This window comes from Chelonia mydas, chromosome 17 (assembly GCF_015237465.2).
Source record: "Chelonia mydas isolate rCheMyd1 chromosome 17, rCheMyd1.pri.v2, whole genome shotgun sequence".
In the NCBI taxonomy this organism is placed as follows: domain Eukaryota; kingdom Metazoa; phylum Chordata; order Testudines; family Cheloniidae; genus Chelonia; species Chelonia mydas.
In genome coordinates this window covers 15,404,850-15,426,433 of record NC_051257.2, presented here as the reverse complement: position 1 = coordinate 15,426,433, position 21,584 = coordinate 15,404,850, and the positions used below count along the sequence as shown (strand labels likewise).

The 21,584-nt window shown below is 42.0% G+C and overlaps 1 long non-coding RNA gene across 6 annotated transcripts in view; it reads right to left on the bottom strand.

The window, feature by feature from the left end:
* The window catches only part of LOC119563866, a 121,661-nt gene that overhangs the window by 80,277 nt on the left and 19,800 nt on the right, over window positions 1–21,584 (bottom strand). The gene's annotated exons all lie outside the window — the stretch shown is intronic.

Genomic DNA, 21,584 nt, shown 5'->3' with positions numbered 1-21,584 from the left:
AGAACCAGTCCCACTGGTTTTCTGTGAAGCAAAGAGGAAAAAATGTGGCTAAATTAAAAAAAAATCAACTAACATTCAAGATACCTTCTGTAGAGACAGAAAAGGGATCATGGAACAGAATCAAGGTTCTCCAGTAATCAAATAATAAGGATATTTTAAACAAACAGAAGATGGGTGTAGGAATCTGTAATTGGAAATAAAACAGAACTAGGTCAACATAGTGGAAGAAGCTAGGATCTCTCTCACCTTACAGCAATGCAATGAGAACACACTGGTTGACCTGCTTTTAATGGCTGCTCCCAGAGAAGATAAAACAGTAGTGTCGTTGAGGGTAAACGGAATGTATCCGCATCTCAACTGGGGGATATGGAGTTTAGTTTAGGTTTACCTCTATCTCCCTGCCTCCCTCCACCCCCCCACAACTACACCACTGGATGAGAGCCTGCTATGTAAAAATCAGCAATTTCTCCCTTAGCTCAAAGGTTTGCATTTTGGTTCAGAATGCCGTGGGTAAATGTAGCCTTTGCATGTCTGCAGTCACATGCAAGTTAGTTACAAGTATTGCTGATAGGAGCCAGATATTCAGACAAAGAGGAGCCTGAGGATTTTTTGCCTTCCTCTGTGGTGGGGGCCCAGGTCACTTTAAAGTAGAGTAAATGGAAGATTCTCTGTAAGATGTCTTTAAATCATTGTTTAAGGCCAGAAGGGACTATCATGAACACCTAGTCTGACCTCCTGCACATTGCAGGCCCTCCTCTCCTGTAATAGACCCCTAACCTCTGGTGGAGTTACTGAAGTCCTCAAAGTCTATGAGCAATTCCCTCTAGCGTTCCCTGGGAAACCTTTCAAAACACTAACTGTCATTTGTCCATTCACGCTCAAGGTAAAAGGCAAGCTTGAAAGCTGCCAATATTTATATTATAAATGAGTTTTTTTTGACAAGACGGAGAAAGCCTTTGCATCCAGAACAAAAAAAAATAGCACATTTAAAGTGCTTTATCTCCATCCCTCAAATATCTCCAGGAACATCTCCTAGGTGCATAAGGAAAGCCTTGAAACAGGGAATAGAAACCAAATCCAGAGCATGTGCACAAGCCAGCATTGCCCATACTCTCACTGCTTTGATCAGGCCACCGAAAATCCCATTTATATTGCAATAATGCCAAGAGGTCCCAACCAAGATCAAGGCCCTGTTGTGGCAGGAACTGAACATACATGTAGTAAGAGGCATACCTTGGCTTCAAGAGCTTACAATCTGAATAGAAGAAGCAGGCAAAGAAAGGATCATCCCCCCTTTTATAGATGGAGAACTGAGGCACAGGGATGAAGGGGTGAACTGAGAGATGAAGGGATTTGCCCAAGGTCATACAGGAAGGCTGAAGCAGAATCAGAAATGGAACTTGTATCCACTGAATGCCTGAAGCACATAACCATTGCTTCCTCGCTCTGTATAAAAAATTTCATTAAACAGAACTGCTGCCCAATACCTGAACAGATAAAATCAAGCAGTTCTTTAAGGAATACGCTGCACTTCAGACATACATCAGCTAGAGCCTAGGAAGTAGATTTGGACAAGTACAAATTAGTATCTTTTTTTCTCCCAGGAAAATGATGGAGGTAAATGAATTAAAAAACAAAACAAAACAAAAACAAAACACAGATTGCTGAAGTCTACTGACGTAGTTAAGGGAAATATGTTCATGGGGTTATTAAAGAAAATTAAAACTGGATGTAGCCCGAAGGCCAGTATTCTACACGAATGGTAAGTAAACACGGAGGGAATTAAAATGGATGTTGTAGAGCTTTCACCATATGCGCACAAACACTGAAGAGTACTTGGGAAACTGAAATACACTATCACAGCAAAATAGTTGGAGGACATTTTTGACGGCAACAAAAGAAATACATCATTTGTTTAATACAATTCATCCATCAGCAGTCATTATGGCTAAAAAATGAATCACTGAATGCTAATTATAGAAAATTAAGAGATTTTTACATAAGAAAAAGGCACAAAATATGCTGTAAAGCACAACACTGAAGACCGTGAAACCTGACAGTACTTTGAGGGTTGTGTGCCTAAAATCCTACATTCAACACTGTAGAATCAGAGTCGAAAGGGTTAGAATTAACTAAAATCAAGAGGATTACAAAATTAGCCTTTTTGTACAAACTTGGCTGGAGAGTAAGAAGCTAAGCAAAAACTTCAGGCTTGCCATGCTAACTTTGGGTCAGGCCTTAAGTGAAGAACAATCTTAAAATATTTTAGATCTACCAGTTCCCACTGACCTTAGCTAAAAAAAAATAAAATAAAAAGATTTTGTCCATATTGTTTAAAAGCAGCTGATAGCCTCTGTAGGAAAAGGTGGTTTGATCACTGCGAGAAAGGCACATAGTTTCTGAAAGAAACGCATTAAGTCACAGCTTTGTCTCAATTCTCTTCAGTTTTATGTTCCAACCCCCCCCCCAGAAGTGTGTCTGAGAAAGTCCTCATGCACAACTCCCATCTCATTCCTCCATGTGCCCCACTTTCTCAGGTCCACTTCTGCTAGCATCCTTACTGTTGTATTCAATATAATTTTGCTTGATTCTTCTGCCCACCTAGTTCATGGGCCCCCGGAACTCAGCCCAGTGTCTAGTACCCCACAGTTTAATCTCCTTTTCATACCTCCCCACCGCCCCATTAGTTTCACATATTCCCCATTCATTTTAGGAGTCGACTGAAAATTACCCTAGTTGGGTTAGAGTTGGCTCTCACCGAAGCATGGCCCCCATCATGGGGCATATGTTATCCTGTATGATTGAACTATAATCATGTAGATCACTGATATACAATTGCAGCAAATGTTGTACAAGGTATGTCATGTAAGGTATCAATGGAAAAGTTACAATCAAATAAGATTATCCTGTTTGTATGCATGTATCATCTTTGTATCTAAAGTTATGAATATTAATTATGTAATTAAGTATTTCAAATGTGTTTGCTCCTGGGGTAATAACCATAAGCTAGTTTACATCCAGTCTAGCCAGCTCATTGTGAATGGACCATGATGGTGCATTAAAGAACACAATGGGCCATAGAGGAAGCTTGTCCCTGGCCGGTGAACCTTCCTGTGGATGCTTTACCCAGAATATGGATAATGGCTGCTCCTAAGAGTCAAAGCATGAAAGGGCATGTGACTCGCTCATGTGACCATGGACTTTAATTTTCCACAAACTAAAGCGGAGAGCATTCCCTCCACATGGGAGAAGGTATAAACAACCCTGGAAGCATCTCCATTTTGCCTCTTTCCTGCTCTGATTTCTGGACTATGGACTTACACTAAAAGGAGCATTCCAGCCAAGGGACTGAGAACCTTCCAATCTTTTGGAAGTTACCAGACACTTTACAAGCCAGCAGTTTATTCCTTCACTGCTTCAAACCTGATACAAGAACTCTGCAATGATTGTACGTATTCGATTTCCGTAACCATTTTTAAACTCTCCCCTCTTCCTATTTTCTTATAAATAAACCTTTAGACATTAGATACTAACGGAGTGGCAACAGTGTGATTATTGGGTAAGATCTGAGTTATATATTAACCTGTAGTGCAAGGAGGGTGGTACTCTCCAGTATGCAGTATAGGCAAGAGATTTTTTAGGGGGTATGGGATACCTGAAAGACTTGGGGCTGCACTCTGCTCCTTAAAGGAGCAGAACACAGCTAGGGAGGGCATTCATTCTTAATATGGCTTTAACAGGACAATGCACATGCTAACAAACTTAAACAAAGGCTTTGTTTAAGTTTGTTAGCATATGCATTGTGCTAGATCAGGAGTCCTCAAGAGGGGAGGGGTAGGGTGGGGACGGAAGGTGTTTACAAACAGTGTTTTTGATTCTGTTTCTCCCCGTTTGTCTGAATTATCCATGACATTCATACTGCATCACATCAAGTCCAAATCATCAGAGGAATGCCTCTGCTTGCACTGAGCAGAGGATGTTTGGATTCTGATGTCCGCCCAGTTCTGCAGCCTGACAGGTATCAGGTGTTGTCCCCAGTGTACCTAGAATTCTTCTTTGCACCCAAACTAGTCTAACATGTATTTTGCTAACTGGAACTGGAGCAGCAAAACAAAGAAAACAAAATTCCTCATTTTCCAGCTTTGTGGGTGAGAGAACTATAAAGGAAGATTATAATGCTGGACACTGACGACCTTAAACCAGCTGCCTCAGGAATCTGCCAGGAACTTTGCTGAAAATATGTTCCTCATCTTAACAGAGTTAAGACTTATCACACATCTGCCCACCTTTATTTGAATGAAGCTCCTTCTGATCTGAGACCACAGGCATTGTCAGTTTTGTCCAGAACAATTTACAAATTTGGAACCTAATCCTGTAAACTCTTAATCATTTGATCCATCCCATTGAAGACAATGGGACTATTTGCATGACTATGGACCACTTTTGTGGACTGGTAAGAGTTTCAGGAATCTGTTCCTATAAAGGAAGTTGAATCCCCCACTGAAATGCAATGTTTGGATACAGTACCATAAAGCAGTTTAGGATACAGTTCTACTTAAAATTTGTCCTGTAGTAAGGCATACTTATGCTGAAATTGGTCCTCACCCAACTCCCATATTCCCTATAAACAGACTGAAATACTACACATTTTGGGGGAATGTTTGTATATACAAACACCCATTTCATCGCTGTACTGGAAAATATAGCTGAACTTAATTTTCTATGGAATTTGAAGAAAGTTTAACAGCCCCAATTGTTTTCTGTGTTAATCAATGTGAACCTGAAAATATTACATGTCTAAGAGAAAAGAATGAGTCCACACTTACTGAAAAAAAATTCCTTCCACTGGTGTTCAGAAGAGTGCTACAAGACCCATACATAAGCTCATGAGCAGAGGGCGGAGAGGATACCTGCCCATATTATGACCAGCAAATAAATAAAAATTAATTAATAATAATAATAAATCTCAAAGCAGCAGAGGTTCATAGATTTGCAAACCTAAAAACCTGAGGTTAAACCACCTCAGCACATACAAGGTTTATGAACATTAAAAAGTTAACTGCAAAGGAACACTGAAGTCCATTAACCTGAATGTTTGCCAGCCAGTCTGCCCTCACTGACTAAAGGTGCAGTCACACCTGACCAGCTAAAAATTAACCTTGCCCTTTTAAGCTAAACCGAGTCATGTCACTGGCTCCATCTCTGTTGTTACATAACAGATAGCAAAACTCCAGTGGGGCATGATGCTGGCATATAAGATCTCAGGTATGTGGTGTGATTTTTCAGAATAGTCATGTAGGTGAAATAGCTGGTACTTATGATTATGCTATTTCTATCCATGTATATTCATCTTGGTATCTGAAGTCATGAATATTAACTGTGTTTACTACATGTTTGATCCTGTGAGAATGTCCATATCCACTATTTAGCCAGCATATGAAGGGACAGGTCAAGTTGAATGGCCCATTAAGGAACAGTTAGAACATTCACAAAAAGTCCATTATGTGTAGACAGGCATTTTCCAGGGTCCATTGTGAGCTAACTAGAATATGGGTGGGGGTGATGGACATCTTGCCCATGTGACTCCAAACACCATCTTTCACAGTAAGAACAGATTTCCCTTTACTTGGCAGAAGCTAAAAGGCCCTGGCCTGGAAACACATCCATTTTGCCTCTTTCCTGCTCCAGCCTCTGGACTATGAACATCCGCTGATGGGAGCATTCTAACCAAGGGAATGAGGACTTTAAGGTAATCTGGAGCCTTCATATTTCCTTGATCCTTTGCAGATGGACTTATGAATTGGATATGGTACAGAGACGGTTCTAGGCTCATTGATTGCTGATTTCTCCCTTGCAATGGACAAAGATCAGACATCTGCTGACTTTCCCACAAGTCAGCAGCCTTTGATACCTGTGGTATAAGCAACGTAGCCCTTGCTTGTGTGGTTTTGTTCTTTCCTCTCCATACGTCAAAGCCTGTTTGCATTGAACTCCTTTTGATCTCAAAGGGAACAGGATTTGGCCCCAAGAGATCAGAGAATGTGATTTTGATCAATTGCTGATCTGTCCAGAGACAGTTCTCATGCATGTTCTGCCAGGCTGATTTTGATTGCCCCTCCTGTATGTTATGCTGAGGAAAATAAAAAAAACACAGACGATTTGGGCTGGAGTTCTATCAAGATGTCCATGGCACACACAGTTCTATGCCTCTTTTCCATCAAACCCAGATGGTGTGGCATCTTTGCTTTCCTAGTGCCTGGCGGACAGCAAGACTTAGATAAAGGCAAGCTGGCAGAAGCTTAGTTTGGACGTAAGGGAGGCACTGATAGTGTGTTAAGGGAAGCTGGGGGTGATCGTCCTTCCTATCCTTCGTTCATTGAAGAAGTTTTCAGTTTGGGGTGCTGTTGAATCCTCAATGACACCTGGAAGTACAGGTGGCACCAGGGGCCCAAAGCATCATGTAAAATTTTAGAGAGGTAATGGGGGTGTTGGAGGGGATGGGGAGAGCGTGGGGGCCCCAAGCTGGGGAGGAGTCACGGTTGTGAAAAAAGGGTGACACAGAAGAGAAACCCAGAAAGACATCTGCACCTGTGTAACCCCAGTGGCTTCAGCAGAACGGCTCGCATGCATAGCGTTGACCTGGTGTGCCAGTGTTTGCGGGATGGAATACTGAAACTGTATTTTGGAATATGGGGAGGGTGAGGGTAGGGGAATGTATCTGCAAGGAAGGAGCTTAGTGAAAGACAAACTTTTCATCTATACATCTCAAACCACTTTACAAAAAAAAAAAAAAAAAAAAAAAAAAAAAAAGAGGCCAGTATCATAGAATCATAGAATATCAGGGTTGGAAGGGACCCCAGAAGGTCATCTAGTCCAACCCCCCGCTCGAAGCAGGACCAAGTCCCAGTTAAATCATCCCAGCCAGGGCTGTATCATTATCCTCATTTTACATATGGAGAAACAGGCACAGAAAAGAGAAGTAACTTGCCCAAGGTTACCCCATAGGTCAGTGGCAGAGCCCTGAATAGAATGCAGAACTCAAGCATCCTAGTCTAGTGCTCTATCCAGTAGCCATTACCACTGCCTGCCCTATGAACAGCATGGTCTTCCCACCCCAGGAAGCACCTCCAAACTGATGTCTTAGGATGGAACCTTGTACTGGTGCAGAGGTCCTATAGACTTCAGCGCACACTAGCAGACTCAGCCCTAACAGGTCACATTGCAGGGAAGAGTGGATATATAAGCTAAGTCTGTTGCAGTTGTGTACAGAAAACCTTTGATGAACTTGTAAGGTGAATAAAAATATCCCACCTTCTTCAATTTTATTTTCCTACATCACTGGGGGGGGGGGGGGGGGAGAAAAGGGAGAGAGAGAGAGAGTGTCAATAATTTATTATCTTAATAGGTGGTAGAACATTATCTACAAAATAAAAGGCTGCAGTTTGTCAAAAACAGAGCATGAAAGGGATTTATGCTGGGATGTAGATTAGAAAGAACAACCAATATGAATTAGCAAATCAACTGCAAATATGGTACATTCAAGTGTAACTTTAATGTAACTTCAGAGATTTTGGTGCATAAAGAAATATATGTTCTCTGAAGTAATATAACAACTGCTTCTCACTACAGAGCAGTGATCCATTTTAAATGGCTCACAAGGCCCAAACCTACACTGAACATGTCTATTGCTGCCTCTCTCCTCTCACTCTATTTCAGCAGATTTCATTGGACTAGGTTGAAGCTTTTGTTCACGCAGTTACTTTGTGTTTGGCATTTGGAGGTGAGAGATTCCTTATATAGGCATACCTCAGATTGATCCATCACTTTTTTTTTTTTTTTTTTTTTTTAAGAAGTTTGTTATGGGAGTACTAAATAGGGTGACCAGATAGCAAGTGTGAAAAATTGGGATACTTTTTTTCAGACATATGGGGGTACAGTTGTGCATATAAGACAAAGCCCCTAATATTGGGACATCTGGTCATCCTAGTAATTACATGGTTCAGCAGATTAGTAATGGGGTGCAGAGCCTTTCATTGCTAGGTTACTGGTTTTAACTTACCTTGGATTAGTAGGAACTGAATATTATGCTATTTTACTTACACACAGTTCAGTGGCCAGCATAAAGCACCTTAATTAATCTCAGCACTGTTCTTAATAGACAAGTATTTTTAAATCACCCAATAAAAACCCAAGCCCCTCCATCCCAACGGGGATCTCTGTTAATAGCCAGCAGGGGAGCCTAGGATTGGAACTACATTGATATGGAGATTGACTCTCCAGGCAAGCTGACAAGATGCTGTGCAGAAACTTGCATTATTATTGTTATTGCTGTACCTGCTTCATAGCGACAGAGAGCTCGATAGTTTCTTGTGCTATTATGGTCCTACGTCATTCACAGTAGCATTAAAGATGTACACACTCCATTCTTTGTAATGGCAACACAACAATAGTTCCATTGCAATGAAACAATCCTGTTCCCTAAAAGCAGGTCTACACTACTGCTTAAGACAAGTCCATCTAACCTATGTGACTCAGGGCTGTGAAAAAAGACTCTCCTGAGCAACGCAAGTTACAAGGACCTAAGTGCTGTCCACACTGGCCCTATGTCGGTGGGAGATGCTCTTCTGCTGACGTAGCTTCCGTCTCTCATGGAGGTTTAGTAATTATGCCATTGGGAGAGCACTCTCCCGTCAGCACAGGGTGTCATCAGACCTGCTACAGTGGCACAGCTGCACCAAGTGTAGACCTGCCCTAGGCATCATCTGCAGTTTCTCCCCCCCCTCACCGCCAGCCTCCTCATTCAAATAAAAGCTCATTTGAACGTGAATTCAAGTCGGCTTGCAGCAAGTTTTCATTGTGTGAACTGCATCTTAATAGAGAGATGTGCTCAAGACATCTCTCCTCCCTTTTTTTGATCCCATGGACTACTTCTCTTGCAATCAAATGCTATCCTCGTGTTACAGCAAATAAAAAGGAAGTTAATATTAGAAAAGCATTTACTGTCGTTTTAACTACGTTCATGCAATTTAGCTGATGCAGTCCCACAACTGTGCTGTGACAACACTTCTGCCATTAGCACGCCTCATTCCTCTTGCTTTTCAATAATCCAGAACCAGCGTGTACTTATATTACTCAAAACAAGTCAACCTCTCTCCCCAGAGGCTTCTGCCACTTTTACAAAGAGGCAATAACACCTCAGGGAGACAAGGTGGGTGAGGTAATACGTTTTATTGGACCAACTTCTGTTGGTGAAAGAGACAAGCTTTCGAGCTCTTCTTTAGGTCTGGGAAATGTACTCAGAGTGTCACAGCTAACAGAAGGTGGAACAGATTGTTCTGCATAAGGAGTGAACATACATCATAAGACACTGTTCAAGGGGGTGTGGCCTGTTAACACCTCTGCAGTCACAGATTAGTGGATTACAGACAAAAGATCACAAATCCAGTGTCTTTATTAAGACCTTGATTTTTAGTGTCTAGCAAAGTTATGAATTTAAGCTCCCAGGCTCATGTATTGATGGTGTTGGGCAGGTTCTTTGAGGAAGAAGACTGGGAAGTCACATATGGAGTGTTTCAGAGTAACAGCTGTGTTAGTTTGTATTCGCAAAAGGAAAAGGAGTACTTGTGGCACCTTAGAGCCTAACCAATTTATTTGAGCATGAGCTTTCATGAGCTACAGCTCACTTCATCGGATGCATACTGTGGAAAGTACAGAAGATCTTTTTATACACACAAACCATGAAAAAATGGGTGTTTACCACTACAAAAAGTTCTCTCCCCCCCACCCCACTCTCCTGCTGGTAATAGCTTATCTAAAGTGATCACTAGAAAAGGAGTACTTGTGGCACCTGAGAGACTTAGTGATCTCTCTGTGAAAAGTGTTTGCCCACAGGGGATATGGTGTTTTTTGCTTTTAGAATTTTTCTGTGCGAGTTCATTTGAGAGTGTAGCAATTGTCTGGTTTCACTCACCTAGTTGTTACTGGGGGCATTTAGTGCACTGGATGAAGTACACCACTGGTTCTGATAGGCATGGGTAGAACTCCTGGATCTTGAAAGATGTGTTGTGGGGCGATTGATCACCATAGCAGTGGAGATATATCTGCAGGGTTTGCATCGGTTACGGCAAGTCTGGTGCCACTTTGAATTGGAGGGTCCTGGTCTGTGGAGAGCTTACTTCTGATGATGAATTTGGCTAGGTTGGGGATTGTTTGAAGGCCAGTAGAAGGAGGTTCAGGAAAGATTTCTTTCAGGATAGAGCCCCCATCCAGTATGCGTTGTAATTGTTTGATGATACCCCTATGGGTTTTGCCATATCATTTGGCATTATGAAGTGCTCCCTAGGTTAGGATGAAGATCATTCCTGGATTAAAAATAGACAGCTCTCCAAGACTTTGCATCGCCGTTCTTCTGCCACAATAACGGGACTTTCATTCACTAACATTAGTGGGCATGAGATGGTGATGCCACGGGGAAGCCACATTCAAGAAATCCAATTAAAGAGCTAGACATTTAAAAAAACAAACAAACAAACTTCAAAATACATTTGGCTGTGCAACGAGCAACATCTGCGACTGCAAAATGGCAGCTGTGCCTCACTTGGGTGCTGTTATAGCAGAAACTGGATAAGAACAACTGGTGTGATGAGAGGGCAGCAGCATTACACAGGTGATGTGCTCTCTCTCTCACACACACACACACCTCTATTACCATCTCAATCCAAAACCAAGCTGTGACTCTCTCTAAAGCCTGTCTCTCTCTCTCTAAAGAAAGAGCTAATCATTAAGTGCCGGTTAAAAGAAAAAAAAAAGAGGGGGAAGGAAACGTGATTTACAGGCAGCAGACTATAAATGACAGACAGAACACAGCCTGCTTTGATTGCTATGAAGTGGCAATGCAAAAATGTGTTTTAGGACCAGGGTAGCTAGAAATATGATGCATAGAAATTATCTTTCAATGGAAGGTAGGGTAACCAGATGTCCTGATTTTATAGGGACAGTCCTGATATTTGGGACTGTGTCTTATATAGGGCCTATTACCCACCCATCCCCTGTCCCAATTGTTCACACTTGCTGTCTGGTCACGCTAATGGAAGAAAGGTATAGGAGAGCTACATGGAGTGGAGCCATGAGGGGGTGTCTATGTATGTGAGTTTATGTAGGTGCACTTTCCCTGAATTGGAAAGCTCTCGTTTTATTTATTTTTAAGTGGGTTTTGTCAAATTTACTTGCATATTGGCCCTGACCCTGCAGAGCACTAAAACATACGCCTGATCCCATGGGTGTCAACAGGCCCTTATGAACGGGCACCTATCAGTTGTGGCGAATTGGAAATTTTCCTTAGCTGACAGGGAGAGGAGTGAGTACTTGCCCTGTGTCATCTCGGTAGAATTGGAGCTCAGATGAAAAAGAAAATTAAAAAGCTCCGTCTTGTGGTCATGAGAAAAAACTTTCTGAATGTGAATCAGTGTCAATCAATGCAATGCTGTCTCCTTTCCTCTGCAAAGAGAGATAATCTAGCTCTGATAAAATAGGAGCGACACAAACCAGAGTCGAACTTTAAAACTAATATACCTACCCCAGCCCCCCAAAATGCAGAGACCACGGTATTGATAGTTTGAAGGGCAGGCTGGGCCACTTGACCACACAAGCTTGTCACCCAAGTTCACGACCGACTTTCATTTGCGGGCATCAGCATCTCTCACATGCAGAGGCGCCAACCTTTCCCTGAACAGTCTTACAGAATTTTTACTAAGTAGATTTTTCTCCCAGAACTTGCAGTCCAATTTGCATGCCCCAGTGACGTTGTGGGATTTCGAGCCTAATTTCTGAACTGACAACCATAACAAAATTATTTCTTTAAAGGAATCAATTCCTCCTTGCCCAAGCACCAGAAAGCAGAGCTCAGCTTCCTTGGATGACTTTTTTTTTTTGATGAAGAAGAAAAAAATCCCGAAAAGAAAACCACACAGACAAGTTGAGATTTTAATGAATGAATGATCCCAATGTTCCCCAATGCCCTAAACATAGGATTAGTTTACTTGCAAGGGGGAATGCACATAATTTGCTCAGTAGCGAATATAGCTGCAAGAATCTAAATCCAAGATTCTGATCAGCTCTTTCACACGATAAGACAGGGCTCAGAAATGATTTTCTGTTTAAGTACATAAGATCAAACATGTTTGTCATTTTAGCCTTTTTATTCTGTCTGATTTCAGGATCTTCAGACAGATTCTCTTTAGATGTCATTGCCTTCAAGCTTTCGCTTTTATCATGTTACCCACTCTTCTTGAGCTTTCACACATCAAAATGTCTGTTAGGTGCATTGTTGAAGAGAGGGTTTCATGAAAGGTTCTCAATAAAAAGAAACTAAAAGGAGTGCACGTCTGAAAAGTTTGTATATCAACTCAATTTGTGGGTTTTTTTTTTTTTTTTTTTTGGCGGATTAATACATTTTTTCTAGATGGGAAAAAGGTAGTTGCAAGTACTTCCAATCCGTTTGTTTGGTTTCGTTAGCATGCCAAAACCCATAAACAAAATGGGAGTCAACTCGTACTTCTCAGATTCTTCAATTTCTAGATGGAACATATTTCTCTCTCTAGAGCAGTCAACCTTTATTGCTCTACCAACTGAACTGCTGGCTATACTAAACCTCAAGTAACTTTCCATTTTAATGGATTACCTAGACTTCTCCTGGGGTTTGTTTCGCCATCTCCGCTTACTGGAAAATCGGCTTTCACTGACTGGTTTTGGTTTTGGAGGGGTGGGCAGTTTCTAGGACAGGGTTACACTTTTCCAAGCAGTTCTCTATCGTCACTTACACTAGATACCTTTGCAATTGGGACTGTAATGAAAGCTCAAGATGCTGATACTTGTTCCTCTCAAGAGCAGATTACTGCTTGAAAAGTGCGCAGTGGCAAACAGTGGAGTGCCATTTGGAAAAAGCTATATTTGGCCACTGATTCACCTTTCAAGATTTACCAGACTCATATATATAAAACACCTGGCAGGGGTCTTTGCAATAAAGTTCCGCCATAGATCTCAACTTGGGCATTGGGGGAGAAAGTCTGCAAGTCAATGAGAGGGGGGTTTATTAGTAATAGTATTACAGTAGCATACAAGTAGTAAAAACCAAGCACTGATTGTGCTAGGAGCTGTACACACAGCAAAAGACAGTTTATGCCCTGACAAGTTTACAACCTCACTAGACAATGCAAAGGACTACTTAATCCTGCCTCAGTGCAGGGGAAATGGACGAGATAACCTTGAGGTCCCTTCTAGTCCTACACTGCTATAGTTGAAGGATTATTAACCCCACATCACAAATGGGGGGGAAAAAACTGAGACAAAGATGCCAGGATTTGGTCAAGGACACATACAGGAAATCTGCCAAGTTAGGAACTAATCCTCATAGTCTTGGTCCTAATCCACTATCTCTGGTAAAAGATCTTCCTTCCTCTTTAGTAGATATTCATTTCTACAAAAACAGCAACCAAATCAGGCTAGTTTTGAGCCTCTGACACACTCAGGGGTGCTGGAACAATTAGCATAGTGGGGGTTTTGAGAGCCCTTGAACCAAACTGTTAACACTGTATGTAATGGAAACCACTTCAAGCCAGGGGATGCGGCAGCACCCACCACACCCTTAGTTCCAGCACCTATGGACACACTAGTGGTAATATTAAAAGTATATTGCTTAGCTTAGAAAAAGTTTGTTTATCAAAGGGAGCAATTTTTCCCCAGCCATTTCAAAACAGTGACAATATCTCCTATGAAACCTAAGCCCACTGGCTCTCAACCCCTTACATTACCAATTCTCAGTACCCATCAGTGCTGCTACAACAACAGAAATGGGACCAAAGAAAAAGTTACTTGCCAAAAATCACTCTCCAATTCCTATGCTGTGAAGAGAACAACTGTCACACGGCAGCATCTGCTGCCAAGTTGCCTAGACATGACCACTTGCTTCTACTGCATAAAAAAAAAAAAAATCTCCACAGCTTGGCTCACACCTATTATTTGTCTACTTATTTGGATTTAAGGGGGAAGTTATGTAATATGCATGAACTTAAGGAATGAAAAATTGAAAGAAGTTTTCTTAATTTGTTGCCATAGTTACAGTATTTCTAGCAATTCTAAACTGTGCATTCCCTGAAGCATATAATATTACCCTATTTTTCAGTTTGATCATCGATGTTCCTTAAATACATTTGCATAAAATAACACAAAGTCTTACATTTAAAGTATTGCAATAAAGCAGAGCCAAAGGGAACCTTTTCCCAAGGTAATTGCAGAAGGGTTTCAACTCCAGGGGGAAAAGGAGCTTTGTAAATGAAACTGTACTTTATTTTCATGCTGCCTAGAGAAAATCTCAGCTCAGAATGGCCACGTTTTGCACGTCCTCAGAAATCTATTTGTTTTGGAATTAGACTTGTGTGACTGACCTGGATCTGCCACGTAATCCAAGAATATTGATATACAACCTAGTTATTGAGAGAAACGTCATAACTTATACTTGTGGCACCTTAGAGACTAACCAATTTATTGAGCTATGCATAAGCTATATGAAAGCTTATGCTCAAATAAATTGGTTAGGCTCTAAGGTGCCACAAGTCCTCCTTTTCTTTTTGCAAATACAGACTAACACGGCTGTTACTCTGAAACCTAACTTATACTATGGTAGCTGAATGTTTATTATACACCTATAATGCCTGAATTCAATAGGAACAAGCAAGAATGCAACACAGTGGCTTCCCATATAAGAACTGATCCCCACATGCTTGAATGATATTGGGACAACCTGTTAAGAACGGCCACAGTGGGTCAAACCAATGGTCCTTCTAGCCCAGTATCCTGTCGTTTGACAGTGACCAGTGTCAGATGCTTCAGAGGGAATGAACAGAACAGGGCAATTTATTGAAAGCGATCCAACCACTGTCCTGCTGTCCCAACCTCTGGCAGTCAGAGGCCAGGGACACCTAAGGGTTACGTCCCTGACCATCTTGGCTAATAGCCATTGATGGGCCTATCTTCCAAGAACTCATCTAATTCTTTTTTAACCCACTTTATATTTTTGGCCTTCAAAACATCCCCTGGCAATGAGTTCCACAGGTTGACTGTGCGTTATGTGAAGAAGCACTTCCTTTTGTTTGTTTTAAACCTACTGCTTATTAGTTTATTTGGGTGACCCCTGGTTCTTGTGTTATATGAGGGGGTAAATAACACTTCCCTATTCACTTTCTCCACACCCTTCATGATTTTACAGATCTCTATTTATTTATTTCCACTGTAAAAATGGACCATTTATTCCTACCCTTTCTCCCCTACCTTTTAACCAGTTACTGACACATGAGAGCACCTCCCCTCTTATTCCATGACTGCCTACTTTTCTTAAGTCTTTGTTGAGGGACATTGTCAAAGGCTTTCTTAAAATCCAGGTACACTATATCCACCAGATCATTCTTTTCCACATTTCTTGACCCCCCTCAAAGTACTTCCAATAGATTTGTAAAGGGAAATTGTGCCTCACCAAAGTCAAGCTGAAAGCCTTGTTTTGCCAACACTGGCTATTACCAGGTCAAGGGGTTGTCAATGGTTAAAAAGTGACTTGATTTCCTGTGATGGGTAGGTTGTAAAATACACACTCCATGTAGCAGGGAGGGAGCGCACCAGCTGGTGAGTTAAGGGACTATCACCCAGACGGACAGAGACTCTACAGAGGATCTATAAGAAGTTAAGCCTATCAGGGTCCCCATGGAGAAGATGATCAGATACCTGGGTAAGCTACGCATGCATACAATCAGATTTATAGTTTTAAGATCTATTTTCCCTGAAATGCTCTAATACATACATATTTTACTTTAAGAAGGCAGTGTGATCACTGGTTACCCCAGTCATTGCTCTCAGAATAAACAGAATTGCCGGGCTTGGACAGAAGTTAGATTTGCTGGAAAAGCCATGGTTGATACATAGGGGATTGCAACCCAGCACCCTGTCTGAGAGAGGGAGAATTGCATTAGTCCATCCTGAGAAAGACGACAGCTAGAGGCCTGTAAGGGGGTACATTCAAAGAGATCAGGAGGGGTCAGAGGTGCAGTTAACAAGGGAACTCTGACAAATTGCTGTGACAAAGTGAAAATTTTCTGTAATATTTTTATGATGTCTGTGTGTGCACCTCAGTTTCCCTCTGTACTTTGCATTCCTAGCCAGTGGGTGTTAAAAAAAAAAAAAAAAAAAAAAGTGTTAAAAGCTGCTCTTGGGACAGAACAAGATACACTGGGTGTTGTGTCATTTAACGGTCTGGGATGGAATGAATGGGTCATTAAAGGACTAGCTGAAGCTAACCCCATATCAATGACCAGAATGCTCACACCTAGGAGCCAACAGCCAAGAGGAAGGAGATTTTCCTCCACTTCTTAGCAGGGAAGCAGAGCAAAGGCTGCAGGTTAAGAACAATGGACCAAAAGGCATCAGGATTCTACGTGGTGGCTTTTGTAGAGAGACAGGCACTCTCACCTGCTGGGATTGATGGAGAGAGAAACAGAAATGGATTCCGTAACAGCTTGGCTGGCTGATTGCACTGGCTTGGCCAGAATGAATCATGTCTTCATCTTTGCCTCTCTCTGTGCTGACCTAAGGACCTTCAGAATCTGTATGTCAGGTGACTAAAATCATCACCTTGCTTTGAAAAGGCTGCCTTGTGTCACTGCGAATACTCACGGAGAGCATTGCACCCGGAAGGGGCACAGTACTAGTTCTCCCACAGGAGTCTGGCTTGGCTGGATTCACTGCAGGGAGCCATGGAGAAAAGCAGGGATCACTGGTGCCTGAAGGCCCAGTTTCATCATCATGGAGGCCATGGGCCTTCCCTTGTGGAACAGCATGGGTCATTGGGGGCTGGCCCACTAAAGGGGTCACTCCAAAGGGACTAGTTACAGGCTGGGGCATAGACCAGACCCTGTGGATCTGTGGCACTTGTATACTATACTTAAATATTTTTTCCTCTAGTCAGTTATTGCAAAAAATAATATTTCAACTTGTACCTGACACAACAAATAGCTGGATGCCCATCCATGATTCTGCTGAAAAATAGCTAGAAGAATATATAGGCAAAGAGACAGCAACGTGCATGTATGACTGCTCTTCAGGAATGCTGAAGGCTGCTCAGCAGTATGATCCACCAAGAGCACATTACCCCATCAACTTGTGGAACTCCTTGCCAGAGGGTGTTGTGAAGGCCAATACTATAATGGGGTTCAAAAAGGAGCTAGATAGACTCATGGAAGATAGGTCCATCAATGGCTATTAGCCAGATTGGGCAGGAATGGTGTCCTTAGCCTCTGTTTGCCAGAAGCTGGGATTGGGTGACAGGGCATGGATCACTTGATGATAACCTGTCTGTTCATTCCCTTTGGGGCACCTGCCATTGGCCACTGTCAGAGGACAGGATATTGGGCTTGATGGACCTTTGGTCTGACCCAGGATGGCCGTTCTTATATGCTCTGTTCCCTTCATGGAGTCCTTGTTGAATACCTGGTCAAATTCAACATTGTGTTTCTCAGCTTCAAATTCCTTCATAAGCCTGAGCTGAGTTACTGGCATGTTCGTTCTGATCTCCCTGTGATGTTTCACAGCAACAAGGGATTTGTCAACTTCAAGGAATAAAAACTTGCATATACAGTGTAATGCAGTCTAAAGGGAAGGTGACTATCTGTATTAAAATGGGCACCAGTGTTGCATAATTGTGAGAAATCTTGTACAAAGTATGCCTTGGAAGGGATCACTGGAAATGTTGTAATCTGCTAAGTGTTATTATCCTGTTTTAGATGTGTGTATCATCATTGTATGCCAAGTTATGAAAATTTGCTTTGTGTTTAGAGCTCAAACAACGCCCACAGGTTAGCTCTTCAGGGATAACAAAGACACTGTAAAAAAGGGCATCAGCACAGCATCTCCAAAGACACCTCAGCCAGCAGGTAGGCGAAGGTGCAAGCTAGAATTTCCAGTTCAGATAAAGGAGGGACGGTGGAGCACTTACGCCATGAAGCTGCCTGACGTGTAACACAGACAGGATTTTTCCAGCAAAAAACGTCAAGATATAAAAGGAGTGAACAAAAGCCCCGGCCACCTCTTTCCTACCTCATTTGCAGAGGCGACCTGTGGGGAGAGGGCAGGGCATGTGTGGTCACGTGCCCCCTCTGATTTGCTGCTTGGCTTGTTCTGACCATGCTCACACAGACTGAGCACGTTCAGTAATACTGCTGAAGCCACTGCTCTCGCTCTGCCCCTTCCCCCCAACCACTATCGGCAGGCCATCTACACCTCTACTCCTTACCATTAAAGACTGCCGTAGATAAGTCACATGACTGACCATAAGACTGACTTGTGTCTTGTGCTCTGAAATGAAGGTCTGGAAATGGAATATATTTTACAGCATTGTGTACAGAAGTGGTTATGCTTCATTCCATATGATTTTGGAACTGACTCATGGCTTTCCAAGTGAGCTTGGGGCCTTCCTACATAAAATGTAACGGATAGCTTTAATTGCAGAAACCACAAGATGATCTGGAGTCTGGTTAGAAATAAGACTATGCTGTCTGATAGCTCAGGCAAAATCTGTAGCCATACAGTACAGATCCAGATTTCAGTTTTCATAGCTCGGATGAAGATGGTGTAAGAGCCCAGAGTAAGGTGGCAGAGAAATAGTGTAAAAAACAAATGGGTTCCTCTGAATCATCCTATGAAATGGCCATCCCGCATGGGCAGCTTGTCCTGCCTCAAGGTGATGATGTGTCAAAAACTACCCTGACTAGATCATTGCAATCCATGCCAATCTTGGGGTAGAAGTTTCAGTACAGGACAATAAAGATACAGCATCTAAGAGGAGATGAATTTTGACCCTTACCTGGTGCCCTTTAAAGTCAGCGGGACTCTTTCCATCAAGTTCCATGGGAATTGGATCAAGGTATTTATCTCTGATACGTGCAATAGGATGTATGCAGAGGGCCTCATTTGGGATGTGCAGGTAAAGGTGTAAATCCTACAGGTTTTCTGCTCAGCATATTTCTAGTTATTTCTCACTATTAGCTTAGGGCTCGCTGGACTGTTTGCCTTGGTGTCTCTCCTCAAAATGTTCATGATATGGTAATATGTTCTGGTCAGCCCTAGTACTCACCAAACCAGGAAGTGTCCAGTAGATTTCATAGAGAAATAATTAAACAAAAAGAAAGTTAACTTCATATGTAGTTCTGTGCTGATTTCCCCCATAGCATGGTTAGTGGGGGCCTTTAGTGCATAAATTTTGGCTTAACTCAATTTTCATTCTGCATTTGCAGTTTCATAAGAAGTTTTAAAGTAAGGTCATACATCAGTGAAAATGAAAAAAAAAAAATAAAATAAAGGGAGAGCAAGTAATTTGCAATAACTGAAGATAAAATTGTTACACTGCAAAGGGATTGTGTGACATCCAACACACCAAAAGGTATTAGTTCCTTAAATAAAGCTCAACTTGAATACAATATATTGAATGCCGAGGAAGATGAAATGCTAATAACCAGATCAAAAGTGGATATATGAGCAGGGAGATGAGGCTGGGAAATTGCTTGCCAGACAGAACAAAGAAGAGGACAGGAGTAAAGTTATTAGCTCAATTAAATAGAAAGATGATTTGATGAAAAGCTAAATAAAATAAAACCAGCAAAAATAAATCAAGTATTTAGAACATTGAAAAAAGTATAGGGACTTAAATCTATGGGTAATATTGATTTAATTGACACCTTCTGGGCCAATGTAATCTGAGAGGCTTCTCTAATTAATGAAATAATGTTACAGTACGTTCTCACCATGAAGTAAATACAACAACATTTAACCATAATATGGTATTTTCAATCAGAGGATTTCACAATGCTTTACAGATAGGCAATCATCATCACCACAGTTGATGGGCAGGAAGGAGAGACGATATGGGTCTAATCTGCCAGATGCTGAACAGAAAATTCTTCTCTCAACTCTCATTCCCCCATAGTCCAACCACTGAGCAGGGAACCTTACCATCACGGACCATGACAAAACCTTTGGAGAGAGTGAGGTTAGAGTCCAATGGGCTACAGTAGAAAGTTTCCACAAAATTCCTATGGAGCCTTTTCTTACATCCTATTCTGTTAACTTTCAACTCATTTAGGGATGGACCTAGAGATACTGAGCATACAATGGTGCATTGTTTGCACTATCACTAAAAAAAGAACCAAAACCCCCAAAGGGCCTTGCTTAAGTAGCATATCAGATCAGTCAGTCATCTTGATCAAAGAAATAACTATCATAACCCACCCAGACTAATTAGAGTACAAAAAGAATAAAAGATCAATTTTTCTAACGTTAGGAGTAGCATTTGCCATGGGGAAGCCCGGCTGATTCAGCAAAGCAAGCAGGAGCTCTGGGTTTGTGAAGTAAGCTATCACCTGCTACGGGAAGAAAGGTGTATTAGCCAAGACACTAGAACTGTTCTTTTTCTGGGAAGCAGGGAACGGGGAGTGGGAGTGGCAGGGGAAGAGAACAAGTGACGAATCTTTAAAAACTTAGTCTTCTGGTGCCAGATACAGGTAAAAAGGGAAAATAAACAATTCCAGCGGGGTGGGGGAAAAATGATATATACCCTCAAGTGATATATATACTCCCTCAGTAGACATTGGCTATATTTTTCTCCTGATCAGAAATGTACTTCTTGATCATTACAGACAGAAGGCACTGCCTCAGCTCATTACTATTTACATTATAATAACTTCTAGAGGCTCGTGGTAATTGGTACTAGGCAAAACAGAGAGGATTCCTTCCCCAGAACTCTTGTATGTCAAATTGTAAGACAACAGGTGGAAATACAACCAGGGGTGGCGATGGGGGCAGGAAGCACATGGTAACAATGAGATGGCCTGGGAATGCCGGGGAATCCCCCAGGAGGAGCTAGAACCTGTTGCAGAGGAAAGGGCAGTATGGTCCTCCCTACTCTCTATGCTGGCGTCATGACCCTCACCAGGAAAAGCAGTATAAAGGAGAGAGAAGAAGATGAACAGTGTAAGTAGTGGACACAGCACAAACATGCCTTTGACGATGGACTTTGGGCAACAGGGAACTCCATAGAATAAACACATGCTATATGAAGCATTCCTTTTATTGGTCCTACTATTCATTGCACTAGCCATTCGTGTCACTGAGTGACCTTCCCGCTCTCAGATTAGAGAACCAGGTGAATCTTTAACCCCTCCAGAAATGCCAGCCAATCTTTGCTTTTCTTCCCACCCACTCTTTTCCTTGCATTCATTCCTAAATCCCATTCTCTCACTTTTAAACAGTTATTGGCCTCTCTCGGCCTTTTTAAATCTCAGCCAGAGCTTTGAGAAGGGTTGGCCAGTGCTGGACACAGTACTCCTAAATTCTACCAAATCTGCAGTTTCCCTTGAGTTCTTATTATACACTGATCCCAATGAGTACCTGACGGGACACCACTGTTGGATATAACGTCAAAAATGTTCTTTCCCCAGGTGGACATCTTTGGGCAGTGTGATGCTGTCACAAGAAAAACGGTGGGGGTGGGA